Source organism: Pipistrellus hanaki (genome assembly GCF_964339955.1).
Source record: "Pipistrellus hanaki genome assembly, chromosome: 15".
Lineage (NCBI taxonomy): Eukaryota > Metazoa > Chordata > Mammalia > Chiroptera > Vespertilionidae > Pipistrellus > Pipistrellus hanaki.
In genome coordinates this window covers 27,317,609-27,341,920 of record NC_140517.1, presented here as the reverse complement: position 1 = coordinate 27,341,920, position 24,312 = coordinate 27,317,609, and the positions used below count along the sequence as shown (strand labels likewise).

At 58.2% G+C, this 24,312-nt stretch overlaps 1 protein-coding gene across 4 annotated transcripts in view; it reads left to right on the top strand.

Annotated features, from left to right (window-relative positions):
* The window catches only part of CBFA2T3 (CBFA2/RUNX1 partner transcriptional co-repressor 3), a 93,657-nt gene that overhangs the window by 31,235 nt on the left and 38,110 nt on the right, over nt 1-24,312 (top strand). The window contains exon 1 of one of the 4 annotated variants that reach the window (XM_084905709.1): nt 1,520-1,850. The exons of 2 other annotated variants lie outside the window; for them this stretch is intronic. The gene's annotated coding sequence lies outside the window, so the exon portion shown is untranslated. Of the gene's footprint in view, nt 1-1,519; nt 1,851-24,312 lie in introns of those variants that run through there. One more of the 4 variants, XM_084905707.1, reaches the window with a different exon arrangement.

The following is a 24,312-nucleotide window of genomic DNA, read 5'->3' as shown; positions in this document are numbered from 1 at the left end:
TGTGTTTCTGGAGGCTTCCTCTGCCCAGCTCAGCTCCGGTGGGCAGAGCTCAGTCAAGGAGAGGGAAGGGTTAGGGAGAAACAGGCCTGTGGAATAATCTGGAAGAAGAGGGACATTTTTTGGCATATTGCTGTATTTTTATGCTTGAGAATTGGGGACCTTTGACCTTCACATGCAGATTTATGCCAAATGAGATGCAAATCAGGGCCCCGCTTTTCTGAAGTCCTGGCCCCTCTGTCTCCTAAGACCTTGACCCTGGGACCTCAGCTTGCTTCAAAGAAATAAAGTGTGTATGGGTTGGGGGATGAAGGAAAGAAAAAACATCAATTTTAATAAATGTACTAACTAGGCAAATGCATAAGATATGCCACAAAGCACTTAAGTAAAAGAGGTAAATCAGGTGGGGAAGAGGAAGTGGGGATGTGCAGGGGAAAGGGAGCAAAGTGGGGTTGGAGAGGCCCTGGGCAGCAGCCCGGGCATTTCTTTGGATTGGCATAAATGAATGCACTCAAATGAGCGCAAAGCACCCCTACTTGCCCGGGCCCGAGGAGCCCAAGAGCGAGGGATCCTGCGCTTCCAGCATTTTCGTCTTGGTTATCTCCTGGATTCCGCGCGTGGGGCAAGCGGACCCTGGCGGGCGGCAGAGGGAAGGCGCCCCCTGCCGGCCGAGCGCGGAAACGACCCGGGCCACGCGGCGGGCGGGCCGGAGGCCGGGGAGGGAGGCTGCCGCTCGCCTCCAGCCCGGACGCCAGACGCCTCCTCACTCCTAAAACTGCGGGGCGGGCGGCCACCGGCAGCCAGAGGTGCGTGTGTGTGTGACCCGCTCAGCTACAGCCCCCGCCCGTCTGCCCCCCCGCGGGGCGCGGCCTGCGGAGCCGGCGAGGTTGGCTCGAGCGTGGGGTCCGCCACGCACGGCACCTGCGCTCCCCGCAGGGCGCCCACACTGCTGCCCCCAAGACGCCCGCACCCCGCGGCAGCCCGGTCCCGCACACTCCCTCCAGTCCCCATCCACGGCACCCAGCGCTCCCCTCGCGGGGACCCCGTGCTATGGAGCAGTGTGCATCCCTCTCCCCGCCGCGCCCCGCTTTCCCCCCCAGACAAGCGCTCCCCCAGGGCTCCGCGGCACCCCCACCCCGCCCCGGCTCACCAGCACCCACACCCCACTCCCAGGCCGGACCAGCCCCCGCGCTTGCACACACTCTCAGGGCCGCCGGCGGGGCCCCCCGGAGCCTCGGACAGAGTTGCCGGGGCGCTCCCTGGGGTCCACGCCTGCCCCGAGCGGGGACGGGGACGGGGCCGGGGCCGGGGCCGGGGACCGCGGCGGGCGGCGCCCCAATCCCCAGCCGGCCGCACGGAGCCGGGCCCCTGTCGGCGGCCGGCGCCCCGGGGCGGAGCCGCGGCGATGGGCGCCGAGCGGGAGGCAGGTGGCGCGGCGGCGGCGGGGGGCAGGAGGCGGGGGCGGAGCGCGCGGGGCGGGGGCCGCGGGGCCCCGTGAGACGCTCGGGCGGGATCGCGGCAGCCGGAGCCGGGCGCCCGCGTGCCAGAGGCGCGGCGGCGGGACCGGGCGCGGGCCGCGGAGGCCGGAGACCGCCCGGGGCGGCGCTCGCGCTTTGTTCCCGCGCGGGCGGCCGGGAGGGCGGAGCGAGCGGCCGGAGCCGAGCCCGGGCATGGCCCCGGCGGCCGCCCCGCGCGCCCCGGCCCCGCCGCGCGCCTGAGCCTGACGCGGCGGGAGGAGACGGAGCGCCGATCCCCCCCAAGTTACGGAGGCGGGGACCGCGTTCGGAGGAGAAGCCGCTCCGGGAGCCGGGTCGCGAGAGCGCGATCGCCTCCGCCCGCCGGACCTCCGGACCGTAAGTGCCCCGTCCGTCCCGCGCGCCGCCGCGCTGTCACCCCGGCTTCGCCCGCGGCCGCCGTCCAGGGGGCTCCTTGCAGCCGCCGAAGGCACGGGCGCCCCGGGCACCCTCTCTCCACTTTGCAAAGTTGGAGCCCGCGGTAGGGTGGGGCCAGCCCACTCAGCGCCCACCCATTTGGACGGAATGACCACCCCACCCCCCCTTCTCCAGGTGAACCGAGAACTTGACCTGCCCGGGATGTGGTCAAACTTAAGGTGGGGACTGCGTCGGAGGGTGGAGAGCCCTGTAGGCTCCCTGGCGGATCTGGGCTTCCTGACAAAGGCCCTGCAGGGGCCAGGTGACAGAGGACTGGGAGAGGGCCCAGAGGGTGATGCCAGGATAGATGGAGGGTCCGGTGGCCTGGCTGGGGAGGGTGGTCAAAGCTCTCTGGAGCCCCTGCCCCTCTTGTTTTGGTTCCTGGCCCTGCCATTCAGGAGAGTGGTGGTCAGGAGTTAGATGGTCTCGGGCGAAGTCTTCTCATACACCCCCAGGGGGGCCTGCTCCCCCCCACCCCCCATGATTGGGGAGAGGAGCTTGAAAGCTTTCCTGGGTCCGGACAGCCCCGGTGCCTCTGGTGCAGCCCCACGGCAGTGATTGTGCTCACACCCTTTGGGAACCGTCCATCTGCGGGGAGGGCAGGCTGGGAGCCAGGCTGTGGGAACCGCAGGGAGGGAGGTGTGAGCCGATGTGGAGGGACAGATGGCTGGAAACGCAGCCCTAGATGGGCTTACGTGAAGCAGAAGGCAGTGGGGCCGGTGGCAAGCCACACTGTGAGCCACTGGGCTCTGAACACGCAGCCCCAGGCTGTCCCTCCTCCCAGCCCCTGTGTGCTGGGCCTGGGAGCCACAGAGTAGTGCGCAGACCCCTGTAGGCGTGGGGTCCTCTGCCTTCCCCCCATAAAAACCATATTCCCCACCATTAGAGCCAAGGCCTGTTCCAGAGGCCAAGGACAAAAATATTTCCTCTGAGAACAGAGACCTCACGCGCCTCTGTAGGGAGATCTGAATAGTTGTCAGGCCCTGTCTTTGACCCTGTGGCCAGGATACCGCTTCATTATGTCTAACTGGGTGTGTGTTTCCTCCCCTAGACCCAGAAACAGGAGGTTCCCAGGGCGGCCACCCTCAGCGGACCGGGGTTGGCTGGGGACAAAGGGGGTAGCTGTGCTGCATCCTGGCATTGCTCGTTCAAGTTGCTGCAAGGTTCCAGGAACTTGTTCAGGTTGGAGCCCAGGAGGAAGGTGGGCTGGGCCCGGGAGAGTCCCGCTCTCAGCGGTCCCAGGCACGAGGCGGCCCTGGTATCCTTTCTGCCGCAGGCACAGGGGCAGGAAGGTCCTGCCCACAGTTCCTGGGCCCGGGGGTCCAGCTGTGTCATTGCCCCTCCCCTCCTCCCCTGCCCCTCGGGATGGAGGAAGCCCCAAAACTCACTTGGGCCCAGGAGGCAGAGGGCTCTGTGCTGTGCAGCCAGCACTGCCATGCCCACAGAGCCACGCTGCGCGGAGGGCTCTGCTGCCAGACCACTTCTGTGCCAGAAGGAAAAGGAGAGAGAGGAGACAGGCTTGAGCAGGGGGGACAGATGTGGCATTGCGTGCTCCCCAAGAGCGAGGCAGACTCAGGGCGGGAGAACATCACATAGGACCGATTTTCTGGGGAACCCGGCTCTCTCTTGATCTGTGCGATGGGAGGAAGGGACAGTCACGCGCGCGGCACTCGTTTATTCACAAGCCCAGCCAGGGCTGGCGGGCTGGAGGATCTCAGCAAGATGTCTCCCTCCAGGACCCTTGGGGGCTGCCTCGGGCCACCCACCAGCCCTTTTGGGTCCACGTGCTCTTCCTCTGTCACCCGGTTATCCGCGTAATTGAGTTACCACCTCCAGGAAATCTCTCTGATTTGGCTCCACATATTTTCATTTCTGCATGACTGGAAGAAATTAATTTTCCTTCCTACGCAAGGATCTGGAGACGCCGGGAGGCTGGGTCACTAATCTGAGAGATTCAAGCCAGCGGAGCTGCCACCTCTCAGAGGGCCAGCCAGCCGCAGGGGCGGGGGGCACGGGTGGGGGGAGGGGGCAAGGCATTCCGCTGCCGGAATCCTTTCTGAGGCTCCTGGCTGACCTCCCACCCCCTGTGGCTCCGTGAGTGGGCTGTGTTTGGGGTCACCTGATTCATCCCCAGCCTCCCATGGCACCAGGATCCTCAGGATGGTGGTGGAATTCAAGTGATCTGAATTCCTTCCCCCGACAGTGTGTGTATGTGTGTGTGTGTGTGTGTGTGTGTGTGTGTGTGTGTTCGGACTCCAAAACAGGGAAGAGGCGCTGTGACCCATTTCCCTGGAGCATGGTGAAAAGCTGCACACAGTAGGTGCTTAACTAAGGGAGCTCTCAGGGAGGGGACTGGCATTTTCGTGGGCCATCTCCATCCTGCTTACTGTGTCCTGCACTCATTCGCCCACTGTGCTGCTCTGACCTGAGCCTGCCTCCGTTCCCAGGCACATCAGCCCGAGTGTCAGCGCCTTGCTGGGCGGTTACTATTGGCCAAGCCCTGCTCCTACTCACTGAGTCTGCGTGACACCTGCAGGGCTGGTGGGACCTCCCCTTTTTCACCAATACCCGGCATGGTGCGGGCCCATCAGGCTCAGGCGGGAGTCTGGATTCAGCTGCCCCCCCTTTCCTCCCCCCTCCCCCCGCCCCCTGTGTGAAAGCGGCTGCCTGGCTCCTGGCCCCGGCCTCCCTTTGCCCAAGGCCCTCCTGCCCTCCTCCTGGCCTTCCTGTCAGCATTCCTTCCGCACCTGTAGGGACAGGTGGCGGACTGCCTGGTGCTGACTGGGGTTAATGCCTCAGATGTCCGAACTCTCACCTGGGCTCGCCTCGGGCACGTGAAGCACAGCTGCCGCTGACATCAGGCGCACCTGAGGTCGGGGAGGAGGAACGCCTCAGCCTTGTCTGGGTCACGGGGCCTAAGGCCAGCCCTATCCCAGCTGCTCCCAGTTCACACCAGAGCTGGGAGGGGATCATGGTGTTCGGGACCTCCTAGAAGCCACTGGACACTGTCTGGCGGTTAGAACAGGGCATCCAAACATAGCATCGCGTTGATAGGAATCCATGTCTGGGCAGCTGGTGTCACCTCCCGGGCCTGGGAGGAGAGAGGTGACCTGGACTCTGTCGTCTCTAAATGCAAGAGGATGGCCATGATTGCACCAACTGCAAAGAAATACCCCGGGAGGTGTCTGCCACCCACGGCTAGCCACTGAGCAGACAGTGAACGAGCACCTGTGTCATGCCAGGCAGGGGGTAGCGTGGAAATAATGCAGCACCAACAAAAGCTCACACTGGGCCAGCCTGAAGGTGGGCACCCTTGCTGTCCCATTTTCCAGATGGGCATGCGAAGGCCCAGAGAGGTTCACCAGAGGTAGGTGGGCAGGCGCCACACTGCTGCTCCCGTGTGGAGGTGGCCGGGCCCATGGAGAAACCTGCCAAGTTCAGAATCCTGAGGGCCAGTGTTGGACCCACAGGCATCTGCTTACTCAGTCCCTGGAGATACGATGTGCACCCCTGCCTGGAGCCACTGTGTCATCTGAGAGAGGGACAGGCGGAGGCTGGTGATTGGTGGGTGTGGCCTTTGAGGGTCGAGGTACACTGGGGGCAGTTCGGGGGGGCTGACAGGCTCTTTTCTGGTCTGTGGCACAGCTTCTGGGAGATTGGGGCTCCCAGTCCTGGCCAGGCGGCAGGCACCATGCTGTGTGTTACAAGAAGCCAGTTGCTCCCTGGCTTATTCTGGCCTATGCCTGTGGCTCTCGGTCTCCTCAGGGCTGTTTGGGACGGGGCGTCACACCTCCACATCTTTTCCTGAGGTCATGCCCTCAGGCCTCTGGGTTAAAAGGAACAGGCCTGTTTCTACTTCTCTGGTTCCCTGAGTCTGGGATCCCCACCACCACCCCCTTTACGTGAGGCCCAGATAAGGCCACAGGGAGGACAGGGGCTGCGGGAGAGCCCAGCCCCCAAGTGCCTCTGAGGGCCGCCTTCAGCCAAGAACGCTAATGCAAGCAGCGCTCTGCTGTCTGGAAACAAATTCCTGGAGTGGAAGCCGCCCTTGCAGCATCAGTGGAAAGACCCAGGCAGAGCCCTGGCGTTCGGGATGGAAACTTATGATGATGAAAGTGATAAATAATTGGTGCCTGGTTCCCACTTCTGAGTTCACAGCCAGACCCAGGGTGCAGGGCGCAGGGTTGGGCTGGAGCCTCAGACGCGCGAGAACGTGCTTCCCGCCGCGCTCTGTGCAGCACGGTTTCCTGCAGCAATAAAACAGAAGTTAAGACTTCTGCTTTTCGTAATTCGTGGGACCTCACGGTGAGCCAGATGTCACTGGAAGGAAAACAAAGATGCGTAATAAGGAAGATGTCTCTTCGCCAAGGCGCCAGCGCCCCCTCTGCTGCTCAGCCACACACTCTCCGCCGCCTACATCCGTCCTGCTCCCTGTGCACACACTGTCAGCCGCCCAGAGGCCGGCTCAGAGCCACCCAGGCGGCCCCTGCGGCTGGGAGTGCGGTGGAGGACGTGGCAGAAGGAGGTTTGGGGAGTACGTCCGGGCACTGGGCACCGGGACAGGCTTCTGTTTACTTGGGCAGAGAAAAGTCCACAGTAGGGGCAGGGCAGGAGGGAAATGGCAAGATGAGACGCTCCTGGGCCGCTCGGGGGCGGGCGGGGAGGACTCCTCCTGTTCCAAAGGCCCTGGGTGACATGTGGGACTCACAGGGGCGCGCTCGCCCAGGGGTCCTGACCTGGGAGCAGCCAGGAGAGGGAAGGCCCCCAGCTGCCGAGGGCCGCTCTTACAGGAAGGGAGGGGAGGTGCTGAGAGGCAGGGGGGCCACAGCCCTTTGCTGAGCTCCAGGGGCTCCTGCCCCGTTCTCTGGGGCGGTGGGGAGGGGGAGGGGAAAAGGCAGCATGCTGGCTTCTCTGAGTCCCACTGGCTAGATTTGAACCGTGATTCCTCTCTCCCTGATTGTGTGGCCATCAGCAAATCACTCACCCTCTGTGTGTCTTTGGTTTCAAAAGCAAAACACAGTCACAGGGCTCCTGTCTCCTCAGGTTGTGATAAGGTATGAAAGATCCATGTGATCTGGCGTGTGGTTACTGGCTTGGGGACATGGCCGTTACATCCCGGCTCTAGGCCACACCAGGTCTCCAAATGGCTGGTGGCGACTTCTCACCAGGCCTTAGGGTTCCAAGCCCTGGCCTCTTGCTTGGACTGTCATCTGGCCTCAGGAGCCCTCGTGTGTGTGACTGCACACATGAACGTTAGTGTGAGTGTGAGCATATAATGTGTGTGTGTGTGCAGGTGTGAGAACCGGGCAGAAGAAGGAAGTGTGACCTCCCCCTGACTGCCTGGGGCATCTACAGGAGAGCCCCTGCCCGGCGAGATGGCCAGAACTGATAACAGTGGAGGAGTGCATGCCAGGTCTTAATCCCCGCCTGCTCCTCCCGGCCCAGCTGCACGGTGACACGTGGGAACTTGGTCTAAGTGTAACCGAAGCTCAGGAGGGAACCAGCACAGCAGTCAGGACAGACTTGTTTCCTATCCCACCCTGGGCCCCGCACCCTGGAGACTGAAGTCAGCGTTCACTGAAGGGACCAGCAAAGGCCTCAGAGATAGAACTCTGTCCCCAGACGGCTGTCACTACACACCCACATGGGCTGTCCCAGGACGTCCGTCACTGCCCTACATGGACTGTCCCAGGATGCCTGTCATTACAGAGCTACATGGGCTGTCACAGGATGCCTGTCATTACAGAGCTACATGGGCTGTCACAGGGTGCCTGTCATTACACTATTACATGGTCTTTTCCAGGATACCTGTCAGAACACACCTACATGGGCTGTTGCAAGACACCTGTCACTGCACATCTACATGGGCTGTCATAGGATGTCTGTCACTACACATCAACATGGACTGTCCCCAGGATACACATCACTGTACATCTATAGGGGCTCTCTAGGACACTTGTCACTACGCACCTCCATAGACTGTCCAGGATGCCTGTCACTACACACCTACACGGACTGCGCAGAACGCCTGTCACTGTACTGCATATCCACTTCACTGTCCCAGGATGCCTGTCACTCTACATCCACATGGATGTGTCATGGGAGAGCCCCTATTTTGGGAGTCAGATGCTTGAATTCTAAGCCAGCCCACGTGCTAGCCCTTCTTCACTTTGGCATTTCTGTGGCTTCTTGGTCCACGTGAAACCTCCTTTTGGAATTTCAACAATCATGGTTGCTACATGCCTGGTTGCGAGACCCACCACAGCATCTGGCACAGACTCGATTTTCCTTTCTGAGTCGAAGTCAGAGCTTATACTGACCCTGGGGGCTTCTAGGTTGAGGCAATAACTGTGAAATTCTGGGCTTGATTTATCTTAATGTCATGTGTACAGAGGGCTTTTATCTGATTCTCATAGAGCCTGAGACTCCCTCCAGGGACCCTGGACCCCTTTCCTGTGTGGTATTCCTCACATCACAATGGCCTGCATCCCAGTCAGACCTCCTGGTTTAGGAGATTATTTGGGCAGACCTTCCCATAGGGTCCCCCCTGGCCCCTTAAGGACATGCCTACATATATGGGGTGTGTTTTGAGTTAGAGATAATAAGATCTCCACATCACCAGCCTGCTGGGGCCTGCCCTCATTCCCAGTACTGCCTTCCCACTTGCTCAGTCCTCAGGTGGGAAAGAGCACAGAGCCTGGAATGGGGGCTGTGGCCTTCCCACATTAGCGCCACCACAGGATGGGCCCCAGGTGCCAAGGGAGGAAGGTCAGCCTGGCCCTTCACACAACCGTGTCCCTCACGCTGAGCTTGGGCTCCCCAATCCTGTGCTGTTGGCAACACAGACAGGCTGCTGCATGGAGGGGTGGAGAGGTTGCAGCCTGCCCTACCTCATTCTCCCCGGTGGGGTGTTTTTAATCGTGCTAAAATACACAGAACATAAAACTTACCATCTTAACCACTTTAAGTATACAGTTCAGTGATATTAAATGCATTCAAATTGTGCAACCATCAACACTATCCATTCGCAGAGCCCCTCATCTTCCCAAACTGAAACCCTGTCCCACTAAACAGTGACTCTCCATTTCCCCTCCCCAGCCCCTGGCACTCACTGTTTTATTTCCTGTCTCTGTGAATTTGGCTCCTGGGGACCTCATATGAGTGGAATCACGTGGTATTTGTCTTTTTGTGACTGGCTTGCTTCACTTAGCACAATGTCCCCACGCTCATCCATGCTATAGATTCCTTCTTCCATCGATGGACACTGAGTTGCCCTACCTTTTGGCTCTTGTGAATTACGCTGTTGTGAACGTGGATGTAAAACATGTCTTTAAAATCCTGCTTTTGATTCTTTTGGGTATGTCTTCAGAAATGGAATTGCTGGGTCATATGGTAGTTCTATTTTGAATTTTTTGAGGAACCTCCATTCCACCATTTTAACCGTTTTTAGGTGTGCAATTCAGTGGCATTTAGCACATTTACAAGGTTGTGCAACCATCACCACCATCTAGTTCCCCAAAGTTTTCATCACCCCCAAAAAGAGACCTCATACCCATTTGTATTCACTCCCCACTCCCCTCCCTCCAGCCCCTGGCAGCCACTAGTTGTCTTTCTGTCTCTATGGATTGGCCTGTTCTGGGCATTTCGTATAAATAGAGTCATACAATATGTGGCCTTTTGTGCTGATTTCCTTCACTTAGCGTGATGTTTTTGAGGTTTATCCGTGTTGTCACGTGTCAGTACCTCACTCCTTTTTAATGACTGATGTTTGATTGCAGGGTAGACGCATTTTGTGGATCAGTTGATGGACATCTGGGTTGTTTCGCCCTTTTGGCAGTTGTGAATAATCTGTTGTGAGCGTTTAGGTGCAAGTGTTTGTTGTTGACATGTTTTCCATTCTCTTAGGTCTAACACCAAGATGAAGTGCTGGGTCATGTGGTCACTCTAAGTCCAACTCGTTGTCCACTGGGTTCCCAGGGCTGAACGAAGAAGAGCTGCCGGCCCTGGTTGCCCAGGCTTCCCTGAACGCCACTGGGTCCTCCCACACACCTGCGAGGGTGGCCACCGCCGTCCTCTGTTCACAGGTGACCACGTTGTGGCCGGGGGTGGTGAGCGCAGTTGCCCAGGGTCACCAGCTGGTGGGGACGCCCTTGCCGGGTGCTTGGAGAGGATTGTTTGAACAGCAGCAGCTCATCTGCCTGCAAGCTGTCACTGTATTTGGTTCCACAAACAGTTACTGAATCTCCCCAGCACCTGCGTCTAACCTTCGTGGCATGAACAAGATTTCGCATCTGGTCTCCCAGCATCTACCCTTGTCCCTCATTTGGGAGGTAGATCGGGGTCCTCGCATGAGGGGTCCCCTTCAAAGCCAGTCGGATGAGGCAGCTCTAGGGACAGACCAAATCGTTACAGCGGCTTTGAGGCCACACGCCCCCGCCCCCAGCTGTCCACTGAGATCCCGTTCTTGCTGTTCCCAAACACACAGGCGTGCTCCCACCCCAGGGCCTTGGCTTTGGCAGTCCCTCTGCCTGCGTGCTCTCCCCCTGACACCTGCATGGCTCCCGCCTGCCCTCCATCAGGTCTCACTCGGAGGTCTCCCTTCAGTGAGTGGCCTGCCCCTCCCGTTCCTCCAGGGCACCCCCGCTCTCCCTGTGCTGTGCCTTTTCTTCTGAGTATCACTGCATGGCTCCCTCCTCGAAGGTCAGTGCTGTGAGGGCAGCACTTCTGTCTGTATGTCCCGCACCCCCAGCCCCTGAGCCCAGACAGCCCCTCACGAGGGAGGTCCTGAGGAGTAGGAACATGTCCCACCTGGGAGCCCCCCACATCTCCCAGGCGCCGGGGCCCAGGGTCCCCGGCTGGTGGGGACGCCTTCACTGTGAGCTTGGAGAGGATTGTTTGAACAGCAGCTCGTCTGCCTGCAAGCTGTCGCTGTATTTGATTCCACCAACAGTTATCTCATCGCCAAGTCTGCTTCCCTGCTCCGGAGTCGCTGAGACTCGCCTGCACAGGGCCACGGAGGGAGGCAGCTCAGGGTCATCCTGGGCAATCTGCACACCTGACATCGTCCACCCCCAAACAGATGTTCCTCCGGAGCTCCGCTCCGCCAGTCCTCGCTCAGAGGCGGGAGAGGGCGCATCCCAGTGATCCAGAAACACTCATAGAGCAGGCCCTGGGTGCCCGCTCACAGAGGTCACCAGTTCCAACTGCTGCCAGACAGCCCACCCCACGCCGGGCAGGGTGAACAGCCATGAGCACACCGCGCTCCGGGTGCTTGGGTCAGGAGCTCGGAGGAGGCCTGACGGGGACGCTGTGTCTCCGCCTCGGGGTGTCTGGAGCCTTGGCCAGTGGCCTTGGCAGTTGGGGCTCCTGGCACAGAAGGCCCAGCTCTGCAGGGCGTCCTGGGCAGTGTATGCTGGCTGGTGACGGAGCATCTCCATGTGGCCCCTCCCCCACCACCTCGGAGGGAACTCCTGGTGCATGAGGACCCTATGTGCCCCGGGTGGAGGGGACCGGAGCCCACCTCCTGCAGGGAGGTCACTGTGAGGTGTGGTCAGAGGAGGAGGGAGGGGCGTGTGGGAGCTGTCAGATGTGAGATCAGCACAGGACCCTGGCAGTGTGGCCCCATTAGCTGATGCAGCTGCTGTCCCCCTGGGCATCCAGGCTGACCCCACACAGGCCAGGAGACCTGAGGAGGTCCCCAGAGAAGGATGGCTAGACCCTCCCCTCCCCCAGTCTGTCTGGACTCAGGGAGGAATCGGAACGACCATATCCTGGCGAGAGTGCCCGGGAGAATTGTTTTTCATTTCTCTCTGAACCGGAAAACAGTGGAGCCATCAATGTGCAGCAGAGATTCAGTCCCTCCCTCTTCCTCTCACCACACCCCCGGTGGGGTGCGGACTGAGGACCATCCTGACCTTAGTTTCCAGCTGTTGTCTCCCCAAGAGGCTGACCCCGGGTGGGGGGTTGCTGCTACCCGGCCTGTGAGGCGCAGGCACGGAGCTGGGTGACAGTTGAGACAAGTCTCACATCAGAATGTAATTGGTTTGGGTTCATGTCTGTTCTTTTCGCAAATAACCAGTGAGCACCTGCTGCTTATGGTGCTTTCCAAAATCCAGCAGCAGATCACTGCCCTCAGGGCGCTGCTACTCTGTTAGGGGAGAGACAGACAATAAATGAAGGAGACACGTGGTATTTTCTTCACCGAGGGCCCCGGGAGGGTCACGGGCTGGGTGGGAGGTCACTGTCCCGTCAGGTCAGGCCTGTCTGATCCAGTGACAGTGAGCTGAGGCCTGAAAGGGGAGGAAACCAGGTGGCCACCGGGCACAGCCTCTCTGGCACAGGTGACAGCAGCGCAGAGGCCAGGAGGCACCTCTGAGGACAAGCAAGGGGGCCTGGGGGTTGGAAGGTGCAAGGACAGGGGCAGGAGGTGACCAAAGGCCAACATGGGCGCCACGCTGCAGGCGCTGCGGGCTTTGTGCAGGCAGAGGTGCTGGTGTGAATACTAAAGCATCAAAGGCCGTGAGTGTCCTGCGTGCCCGGCTTTGTCCTGTCATCCGGGAGGCGGGAGGCGGGGAGGTCTGTCTGACTCGCCACCCTGATAACTACACAGCAGCGACCAGTTTGTCCCTGGGCCAGCTTCCCGCTCAGATTCCCTGGGCCTTAGGCCTCCGGATGGCATCCCCAGCGTGCAGGCCCCGTGGGTCCCTCAGGTGAGCCGCGTCCCTCTGTGCGGGAGCCACGCCGAGGCCCACAGGGCACCGGGAGCAGCCCCGCTGGGTCGCCTGGCCCCACAGCTGGCAGGTTCGGGGCTCACCCACGTCCTTCCTAAATAAAGCTCTTGGCCGAGCGCAGGTCATCTGTGTTGATGTGCCACGTGGCGAACCTCCGTGTCATAGCATGTCCCCCGGTGTGGCCTGGTCACCACTGCCACGTGGGAGGAGGAGGAGGAGGAGGGGTGGCTGCTTGTTCCCCGAAGCCTGCCCTGCACAGGGGCGGTCAGAAGATGGACGTTTCGGAGACCAGGCAGGCCTGCTGGCAAGCTGGTGGAGTTTGGTGCTAGAGGGAGGGGCTTGTCCAGCTGGGTGTCCGAGGAGACATTCTCTGTCCCTTTTAGGAGCCAGAATAACCCTGATTTGCTCCTCACTTCTCAGCATCGGGCGTGTTACTCCCCATTCAAACCCACTCGCTCCCGCTTCCGGAAGCTCTGTATGCTGGTGGGTGAGTCAGGTCTGAGTTAAGGGGAAGTGAGTCCTGCAAACACCTGGGCATGCAGAGGCCGCCCTGCAGCCCGGGACCCTGCTCCCGCCAGGCTTGGGGACCTGCTGGCAGGGGCAGCAGGTGTGAGGACGCTCTGGAAGTGGACGGGAGCCTGGTCTTTGCCCACTCAGCCTCCCTCGTAAAAACAGGCGTATGAAAATGTTCACACTACCCAGGTGGGGAGGGTGTGCACCCCGTGGCCTTGACGGCAGGCAGGGTCTTCCTACTTCCCAGCCTCAGGGAGACCATCCCGAGGGACACACTGGAGATGAGGGTGCAGTGGCCCCAAGAAGCTGATGCAGCTCTGGAGCCCTGGAAAAATGCATGGCCTGATTTGCAGGAGCCTCAGAGGCTCATGGACATGCCCTGGCCCAGTGTGTCAGGGTTCAGATTGGAAACCCTGGGATCAGCGGTGTGGCCTCAGGCATGTCCCTGCCCGCTCAGAGGCTCAGTTTTCCCTGCTGTGAAATGGGAGGTTGCATCCTCCGCCAGCCTCCAAGCCTCTCTGTCACCTTAGCATGAGGAAGGTCCTCTCACACCCCCACAGAACCCCCCTCCCAGGGCTGTTTGACTCAGCAGGGCCACACCCGGACCTCCTGGAGGTCCTGGGACCATTTGGTGGGAAGAGTGAAAACATCCAGACGGCTCCCACATGCAGGAGGAAGGCAGTGGAACCTGGCTCCTCAGTCTTCTCCCCCAGAGCAGCTGCCACCACGGCTGCACCAGCGTCAGGCCCATCTGCCTGCCTGGCACCTTCCCAAGCCCACGGGGAGGGGGCGCAGGCGGAGCTGGAAGCGGACCCTGTGCCGTTGCAGAAACGGCCCGTTTGTTCTGCGGCCCGGGAGGTGTGGGCTTGGGGATGAGGCCACACTGTGTGCCCGGAGGCAGGCTCCTGCCCTCTCGGTGCCGCTTGGAATCAGCGCTGAGATTCTGCCTGGGGGCTGGTACATGCTGAATGAGCCCTGGGCTTGGCCACAGTGAGCACTCACCGACCAGTGGCTCCTAGTTTCTCCCAAGACGGTCCCTGTGTTACAACTGGCTGCCCCACTGCCCGTGTCACCCACGAGGGGATGGAGAGCATCACCTGTGACTGATGAGAAGCATTTAGATAGGTGGGAGGAGGCCCCACCTTCGGGTTTCAGCGAGGCCAACCGCCCCTCAGTCATTCCTCCAGAGGGGACTCCCTGTGCTGGCTCCTTCACAGAGAGGTTGTGTCCTTGCCCAAGATCACTAGTGATATGGCCTCTCCACAGAAGACATAGCCTCTTGGTTGGGGGGCACCAGCCCTTGACGCCGGGCCCACCCTCATGAGCCCCTGCCTGGCCCGTCACCCCTCCGTACTCCTCCCAGGGGGTGCTGCTGCATCTGCGATCCCTACGGTCTTTTTCTCGGCAGCCATCTCCGATTAAAGTCCCAGCCAGTGAGTTCTCGGGGCTCCTCCCTACACGTGTGGAGGCCCCTTGATGTCTGGACCACCCGGGGCTGTGGGACTACCGGTGGGTGTCTCTCACCCAAAGGGCAGGCCTAGGGGGTAGATTCTGCTTCCTGGCTGTTCCTCACAGAGCCTCTTGGCGTGGGCAAGGCTCTGGCTTTGTTGGGGTGAGCCGGCACGGGACTCCTTCTCTGACAGGCCCGCGGCCCCAATGGGCCATGGGGGAGCCCTTTAATGACTTGACTGCTATTATTTTGTTTTGTTGCTCAATTTGGTTAAAAGGCCCCAGAGAAGTGCCCCAACCCTTATGATGGCTCATGGGTGTTGAAAGGAAATGTGCAGAAGATCTGAAAGAGGCTCCTGCCCCATCTAGATCCCAAGTCCTGCAGCCACGGGTAGGGTGGGCCCACAGCAGCTCAGGAAACCACCAGGCAACATGCAGGAATTCAGCGTGGTGGCCTGCCTGGAAGAGGAGGCAGGCAGGGAACAGAGGGCAGAGAGGCCTGCAGGAAAGCTCTGGAATCCTCACATCCATGCTTCAAGGCAGAGGTGAGGGGCCTCCCACTTCATGAGGAGAACTCAGGCCCAGAGACCCGCTCACAGCCCATGGCCAGAGAGTGAATGGACCCCTGCCTTCACACTCAGCCTGCCCCTCACTAGCCTGGAGCCAGCCCTCTCCGTTCCAGGGCTCCTCTGGGTCTCTCCATCCCCATTTGCCAAACTGGGGAGACTGGATGTTTGGAGACACCGCAGTGGATCCAGGCAGTTGTGTGAGCTCCAGCTGGGGCCCCTGCAGAGCTGCACTAACTGGGTCCGAACCCGAGCTCTGCCCTTCCTAGCCGTGTGCTGTGGGCAGTTACTTAACCTCTCTGTGCCTCCGTTGTCCCATTTTTAAGACTGGAGTGTAATATGTTTTACTTTTTCATCACTACTGTCGTAATGGAATGACCTCCGAGGGCTGTTGGGAAGATTAAATGAATTCATATGTTGTTGGCCACTGCACTGGCTGTTCACCTCTCCTCTCTCCAAGGTTGGGACGGGATTTGCAGCTCATGTCAAAGGGATGTAAGCAGGCTGTGGAAGGGACTTGCCCCTGCTGGGGACAAATGTGGTGTGGACTCTGGCCTGTTCATTTGTGTATTGTTGACCCATCCCTCAGAGAAGGCCCCTGGGGCAGACAGCCCCCTGAGCAGACACCAACAGGGAGTTGGAATAGCAGACTGTTGTAGAACGTTATGGGCCTCAAGTTTCTCATCGGCAAAGGGAGGAGGGGTTGAGTGAATACTAATGCACCAGTATGTGGGGTACCTTTGCAAAGCTGATAATCTGATGCCCATGGCAGACATTGCTAGTCGATCTCTGCCCACGCTCATGGTGGTGGCAGGCATCACTAATTGATCACAGCACTCCTTTCGCATTGAGCCTGCCCGGGGCAGCACCCTTCTTCTGGAGCAGCTCTGGTGCCCCATTTGCTTGTACTTGCATTCTAGCGGAAACCTATTAGCTACTCTAGCTGGATGGGCTCTGAGGGCCAGCCAGCTCTGATCATTTTAGCATCCATTAGCTGAGCGAAAGGATGGAGCGAGTGTCTGACAACCACGCATGTCTGTGGGAGGCAGGATGTACTGTCCTGGGCCGGGTAAGGACGGGGAGATGTCCCTGGAAGGAGAGACCGGGGGCGTGGAGGTGGAGCACAGCTGCCCAAAGTGTGGTTCCCAGGACTCTCAGACTTGCAGACTCGAGAGTCCACCCCACACCTAATTCCCTGGAATAGCACTGGCATGTGAGCTTGGCCCACGGTGATACAGGTGATGACACACCACAAGCCCTGGAATTGGAGTCCTGGGTTCAAATCTTGCTCTAGCAGGTGCAGGTGATGTGACCCTGGACTCCAGGCCTCTTGCTGTAAGTAGGAAGGGTCATGGGTGAGGTCGCCTGGTTCATTTGGTGAGCATGTGCTGAGCGCCTCCTGCATGCCCTGGCTGGGTGACAGTGAAGCAGGCAGAGGACGCTGTGTCATTAGAAACCCCTTGAAGGCTGAGGGGGAGGACAAGCCAAATGAAATGCTGGTGAGGGGTGGGTGGTGAGCGCTCACGGGAGCTTCAGCATGTACAACACTGTGAGCACTCAGCAGGTGCTCAGTGAGCAACGGTGCCCTTCAGCCGGGACTCTGGTCCCTGCCCCAACCCAATATGGCCAGGTCATAAGAGGGGCACCCTTAAGGTCCCTTCTTCCCAGTGACAGCAGGGCATAAAGGTGGAGTCCTGGGGCTGGAGGAAGCTGAGGGGCAGGAAGAGGTGGGGCAGCAAGGGCCCGCAGGAGGGGGGCTTCACCCTCCCTGGTGTGCGCCAGGGCGGGACAACCCTTGACCCTGGGAGGAGGTGCCCACTGGGCAGTCGCGATTCGGGGAATCCCAGCTGGCTCTGTGCCACCACCTCCCTGCCACCCTCCTCCTCCAGGAGCCAGACACATTCAGGATCCTTGCCAAGCTGGGGGGAGGGATGGCACTCGGCTTCTCCTCTCCAGCCATCCTTTCTGCTGCCTGCGTGTAATTAACAGAGTAATTAAAAACAGGATGAGTTAATTGGTATTCATTTATGTGGCAGATGTTTTTAATTGAGGCAGGAAACAATTTACCTGTTTACATAAACAATGGCAAAGGCAGGCTTGTAAAACACGTTTTTTTAATATTTTCCTCCCCCTTCTGAAAAAGAATTGAAGTCACTCGGTCTCCCCTGCGCCTTGCCTACTCTGAGAGCGGAGCAGGCCCCGCCTGGAGGGGAGGCCCGGCTGGGGGAGGTGTGGGAGGTTCAGGCCAAGAGGAAACATCTGTTTAAAAGCTTTGCTTCCAGAGGAGGCTGTTTTCCTTAAATTCAGAGAAAGGAGGTGTTGTTCCCAGGTTGAGGGGACGCCAGCAGGGCTGGGGAAGGGTGGGGGCCCCTGTCCTGCCAAGCCCGGTGCCCTTCTGGGTGGGGCGTTGCTGTAAGCCTGGGGAGGCTTACCTTTTCCACCACATTTCTGGAGGCTTGGTGTTGCAGCCGGACCACACCTGCAGGTACTCACCACGGTTCCCCATAGCACACTCGGCCACCTTGCTCACGTGACCGTGATGCAGCGTGCAGACCTAGAACGTCTGCTGGCAACAAGGACGGCACCAGTTAGACCAGTGAGTCAGACTGGACCTCAGGGCTCGGGTTCTGGCTAAGAGAGAATTCAGAGCCAAGACTCAGACTGTCAGAAAAAGTTTATTTAGAAAGTCCCAGCGGTGGAAGAAGTGAGCCTAGAAGAGATGGTCTCAGGAAACAAGTCATAGAGGCGCAAGAAGGGCTCTTGGGCCGAAACCGGTTTGGCTCAGTGGATAGAGCATCGGTCTGCAGACTGAAAGGTCCCAGGTTCGATTCTGGTCAAGGGCATGTACCTGGGTTGCGGGCACATCCCCAGAAGGGGGTGTGCAAGAGGCAGCTGGCCGATGTTTCTCTCTCATCCACGTTTCTAGCTCTCTATCCCTCTCCCTTCCTCTCTGTGAAAAATCAATATATATATAAAAGAAGGGCCCTTGGCGCTTGGAAGAGAGAAGCAGTGCTGTCCTCATCTTGAGGTCTCAGGGGAGGACCCCAATAAAATATTCACCAGTTTTCCAGGTGGCTCCTTTCAGGGTCATGGTCTCTACTGATGGGTGGACCCCAGGGCAGGGGTCATGAGTCAATGCAGCTGGTCCTGAGGTCAGCCACGGCATCACTTGTCTGGATTTGCTGCTTTTCTGGGCCTGAAGTGAAACACATCTGAGGCCTAGATGTATTCGATTCGGGTCAGAGCCTCAGGGTCCTGGGGGCTTATTGCTGAAGGGCTATTCTCCAGCAACATGCCAGGGGAGGGAAGGTCAGGGAAGGGTCTGACTCACATGACCAGCAACCGAAAGATCGGGGGTCTAAACCTCATTACCAGCGATATGCTAGGAGAGGAAAGGGTGCCCTGGGGGTGGGGTCCTTGTTTTGCCAGTGTTGCCTGTTGCTAGGCACTGGGGCTTTTCACCCTGGTGCCCTTCTGTACCTGGCCCGTGGTCCTTGCTCAGCTCATGTCTGTCCAGCTGCTAACCACACATCCATCAACAGACATTGTCAGTTGATATCGTGTCAGAGCCTCTCGTGACCGAGGAGGCATGTCATGTGTCTATGTGCTGAGCGCAAGCAATGGGCCTAGGGCCTGACCGACCCTGTCTCTGCACCTCCCGGGTTCAGGGGTAGGACAGACAAGCCCATCTGCATGGAGAGCTCCCAGGAGGGCCTTGGAGGAAGCAAGTACTCAGGGAGTTGCCTCTTTGTAGAATGGCACCAATTCGGCGCCTGCTGTATGCCTGGCTGCAGCAGTACGCCTTGTGGGTGTGCAGTATTCCTTTGATTCTCCTGTTAACACTCAAGGGAAGAGATAATTATTCCCATCGCACAAGTGAGGACCCGAGCGCAGCCTCCAGGTTGTCACTGGAAAAGACAACATCGTCAAGCAGGGGAAACGCTGACAATAGAAGCGTCTGACTGGTAGGCACCTTTATTTGCCTTTTCTTAAAGGGGAAACATGCCCAGGATTGTGTTTACACAGAGAGATCTGGACGGATCCACAAGAACTGTCAGCAGAGGTGGCTCCGGGCCAAGGGCCTGGAGGGGCAGGGGCCCTTTGCCTTGCCCCGTCTCTGGCAACACGAACAGCACCGGTTAGACCAGTAGAGTCAGACCGGACCTCAGTCCAGCAAGCTCGGGACTTGAGTTCTGGCTGAGAGATAATTCAGAGCCAAGACTCAGACTGTCAGAGAAAGTTTATTTAAAAAGTCCCAGCGGTAGAAGAAGGGAGCCTAGAAGAGATGGTCTCAGGAAACAAGTTACAGAGGCGCAAGAAGGGCCCTTGGCGCTTGGGAGAGAGAACTGTCAGCAGAGGTGACTCCGGGTCAAGCCCTTTGCCTTGTCCCCTCTCTCGTTCTCTGCTGGGGGAGCATTGCCAAGACTGGGCTTTCCTGAGTGATGGTGACAGTCCTGGCCAGGGCCGGGCTGCCAGGTTCACTAAGGACACGTTGCTAACTCCTCTGAAAACCGGGTAAATAGTGGGGTTCTTGTGAGAGGTGATGCAGGTGAAAACTTGGCCCAATGTGCACAGCCAATGCACACAAGCTCTGCACCCAGAGCTGGGGGTGTGAGTGCTCTGAGGCACCCCCTGCAGAGGGGGGTCTGGCCTGTGCCCTTTGGGTGACATACAGTTGGAATTTCTGGGACATGTTGATGGTCCTGAGGGCAAGAAGATGGAACTTTCTGGAATCCATTGGGGAGAAAAGCCCAGGAAAGTCAGAGCCCCAAAGCTTCAAGCTCAGAATGCCCAAAGTGTATCTGTGGTCAGCTGCTGGGGCTCGGCCCCCCCACTCCTGGAGGTGGTATGAGGCTACCCTGACTCCAGGCCCCTCTGGTTCTGCTGGAGTAAAATCATGAAATCACCGCAGCCATGGGTATCTGAAGGGTGAGCAGCAAGCTGGGGCCACGGTGCCCTGTACCCCTTCTGTGTGACTTAGGGGAGGATCTGGACCTCTCTGGGCTTCTGGGAAGGGAGGACAGTAATGGCCTCCCTGTGTGTGAGCTTTGACCTCAATAATGAGTTAGCTGAAAAGCTCCCAGCATGGGGCTTGCCCTCCTGCCTTTGCCCATTCTGCAAGAGCAAGCGAGAACCCCCAGGACCCCCCATGAAGGCGAGGTAGGAGGACAGCCCTGTGATCACAGGAGCAGGTCCTGTGATCCTAGGGCCCCCAAAGTGGTGGGGTCTTCTCTCGGTCTGCCTTTGTCCCTGGGTGGCGGTATCAGGGCTGGCTGGTTGGTGCCTTCAGTGTGCCAGGATCTGAGAGGACACGGGGCAGTAGGGTATGTATATGCTTCTGGGTGGGGGTGAACAGGGAGCCCCCGGTCCTCGATCTATAGGGTGCTGCCTGTGGGGGGGATCAAGGTGCTGCCACAGGAGGCCTGTTCTTGCCTCAGCTCCGTCACACCAGCTCAAGGGTCATCTTTATAAAGTGGGGAGATGAAAGGTTAGGGACGACTCTGGGAGCAAAACCGGTCCCTGTCTTTTCCAGGAGGTTGTTTCTAAAATCCCATTTCAGCCCCTTGTATTTGAGGGCCCTCAGGCCCCGTCAGCGGGGGATTTGTCCCCGCCTTCAGGGATGACATAAGCCTCACGGTGTGTGTGGCTCCGTGTACACATCGCCGGTGGCCTGGGCCTCACGGGTCATGTGGGTGAGTGGCTGTTCGGGGCTGGCGCGAGAGTCACCTGGCACTCAGGAGGAACACGTGCAGGAGAGCCCGCCAGCCCCTAATTATTACTCAGCATTCGTAGGCGCAGCATTTTAAAATTTGGCAGCGTTTTTCTGGAGAGTTCAAGGTGATATGCAGTCAATTTGCACGTTTTTTAAACAATGAAAACATGTTGGGAGCTGGTTAAGCCTTCGCGGCGCCGCGTTGCCGCAGAGGGAAATCCTCACTCCGGGGCCTGGTTTCCCAGACCCTCCACAGACTGGCAGGACCCTGCACCGGCCGTCCTGCCCACTCCCCGACTCGCCTGTGGCACAGCTTTAGTTTGTTCCTGAACTCCAACTGCCATGCCTTCGACTGAGCGGTGCCCTCTGCTGGGGACGCCTTCCCCTCAGGGGTGCAGGTTGTAAGGCCTTCAGGACCAGCTGCAGCATCGCCTCTTCTTGGAAGCGCTGACACTCGACCCCCAGCCCAGGGTGTGCCTGCAGCTGTCTGCAGGACTTCCCACTTGATCCAGCTATGAGCTCAGAGGGCAGACCTATGGCCCCATGGGTTCCTTAGATGTCTTCAATTCCTTTTTTAAAAATAAATAAACTATACAATGTATGAATATGAACTTATATGACAGTTTGTAATTATCTATCCGTTACTTATTGTGACTGTTTACTTCGTGGGCTGGGCGGGGCACAGTGCTGGTGGGCAGCAAGCAGGGAAAGTCTAAATCAAGGGCCCTGGCTGGAGTGTTCAGTGATGAGGGCGTCAGCCCTTCCACCAAAGGGTCAGAGTTTATTCCCAGGCAAGTACCTGGGATGCAGGTTTGAATCCCTGGCCCTAGTCAGGGATTGTGAGGGAGGCAACCAACCGATGTGTCTGTCACATCGATGTTTCTCCCTCTCCCCCCCACCCCCTCTTTCCCACTCTCTCTAGGAAGCAGTGGGAAAAATATCCTCAGGTGAGGATTAAAAACATAATAATGAATCGAGTCCCTGGTTTAAGGGGGGGGGGGGGGCTGTTACAGAGGGAATGCGGGCACAGAGAGCCTGGCTCCCCTTCTTCCCAGTACAGTTTGTTTCCTTCTAGAGATGCTGTGCACACGTACAGATTAGATCGTGTTTTAAATATCCCAGGGGTGTTCTGCAGCCTTTCTTGGGGTCACATCTCCTCCCAATAGGAAATACACAAGCAGACCCCCCCCCTCCCACACACACACACACATACACACACACACACACACACACACTGCATATGCTGCCCCTCTGTTGCAGCCCATAATGGAGGGGGAGACAAACTCTTATCATTGGACTGTTCTGTTCAAATCTCAGCATAGGTGTTCTTACTCCAGGAGGCCCTTACTGAATCCGCTCAAGCCAGGTGAGGACTCTCCTGGAGTGCCCCGCCCCCAACCAATATGTCTTAGATATTAGGTATATGTGTGGGTGGGGGGCGGGGATAGGGGGGGAAACACAAGCACAAAGCAGTTGTGGGTATTCACTTAATAGACTCTTACTTACTCCTCACAACATCCTTCTCAGTGCACAGATGAGTAAACCAAGGCTCAGAGAAGCAAGGAGGCTTGCCCACAGCCCCCTAGGAGATGAGTTCAGGGGCCGATCTTGAGCTTGTCTAACCCCAAAGTGGGCTTTCCCCACTGCTGTGTGACTGTAGCGGCCTGTGTTTCCGTCGCCCCCACCACCATTGAGCACCTGAGAAGGGGCTCATCTGCATCACCCTCGGGTCAGAGCACCACCCATCTACTCACCCACACACCTACTCATCTGTCCATCCATCCATCCACCCACCCACCTATCCATCCATTCAAAACCCATCCACCCACTCCTCCCTCTGCCCACCCATCCACCCACACATCCAGGCATCCATAATCTACCCCACATCAGTCCATCATCTACCCACCCATCCATCTGCCTCCTACTTACCCACTTATCTCTGTATGTATACCCACACCCCCTGGTGCCCGCCCACCCAGGCAGCCACACCACCACATTCATTGTCACCTTCATTGTCACAGCCCATTCACACTCAGGGAGGAGACCAGTTTGCAGATGGCCACTTGCCCCTGGTGGCCATGAACCTGGGAGGATGAGAGGAGACTCCGGAGTACCAAGACCAGTCAGTGCTGGGAGAGGAAGGCGTCCGCTGTTTTTGCTGCCCCTCCCCCAGTCTGGCAGCCCCTCCTTCGGCAGCAGGGGCCCAGATGTCGGGGTGCCTCCCCCGCAGCTCTCAGCCCCAGCAGCTGGGTGAGGAATGTGCTTCCTTTGTGTGCTAGCTACAGGGTGAGCAGGCCTGACATCTGGATTGCGTTTGCTGCCCTTTGGAGAGCAGGGAAGGTTTTCATTCCAGCTCTTTGAGCTCTCCCCCTCCCCCACCTTTAGCTCTTCGCCAGGACGCTGTGGAAGACCAGGCTCCGTCCCAGCCCACGGGGCTCAGGGCCAAGGGGTCGGGCATCAGTGATCGGTGGAGCTATGGGCTCCGCAGCCCAACCCAAACCCCAGCCTCTTCTTGAAGACACCAGCGGGAGCATAATGGCTCTGACCTGCTTTCTGCCCAGGAACCACGGTCACAGTTCATTTGTCACCATTTTTCTGTGCATGTGTTTACTTATAAGATGGAATTACATGCTTTTGTCACCTCTTTTGATTCTCACTCACCAGTCGCTTTTCCAGATCATTAGGTAATATTCTATCTCTCATGCCATCATTTTTGCTAGTAGTGGGTATTTAAAATATAACACACTCATGTGAAAGTGTGCAGCTTGAACTTCATAAAGAGTTCCAGATAGCAAACATTACCTGCCCTGCCCTCAGGCCCTGATCCCCTCCCAGTCACCCTCTGTCGAGGGAACCCCCATCCTGACTGTGACACCACAGACCATCTTGCCTGATTCTGAACTTCATATAAATGGAAGCACATGGCACATGCTCTTTGGGGTCTAGTGGCAACCACTCACTCCATGTTTATGAGATACATCCATGTCGGTGCATATGGTTGTCCTGTCCCTTTTCCTTGCTATGTAGTATTCCACCGTTTAGATCTGCTATGATGCATGACCATTCCACTCTTGATGGGCATTGGAGGGCTTCCCTTTGGGCCTTTGTGACAAGGTGGCTGACTAACTCTGATTTCTTGCTACTGACTCACATGGGTTTGCACATCTGTTGGTTCTGGGCCTAGGAGTAAAATCAGTGTGGCATGGGGTGTGTGAGAGTTCAGGGTATGGGATGCTGAAAAAGTTTCCAAAGTAAATGTAACTATAGCATGATTTTGAAGATTCCATAATGTGGCATTAACAGAAAGTTGATTTAACAAGCCCTCTATTGTGGTCATCTTATTTATTCCCTGTTCTTCACTCTTATAATGCTATGATGAACATCCTTGTAGGTAACTGTTGGCCGGCATCCTG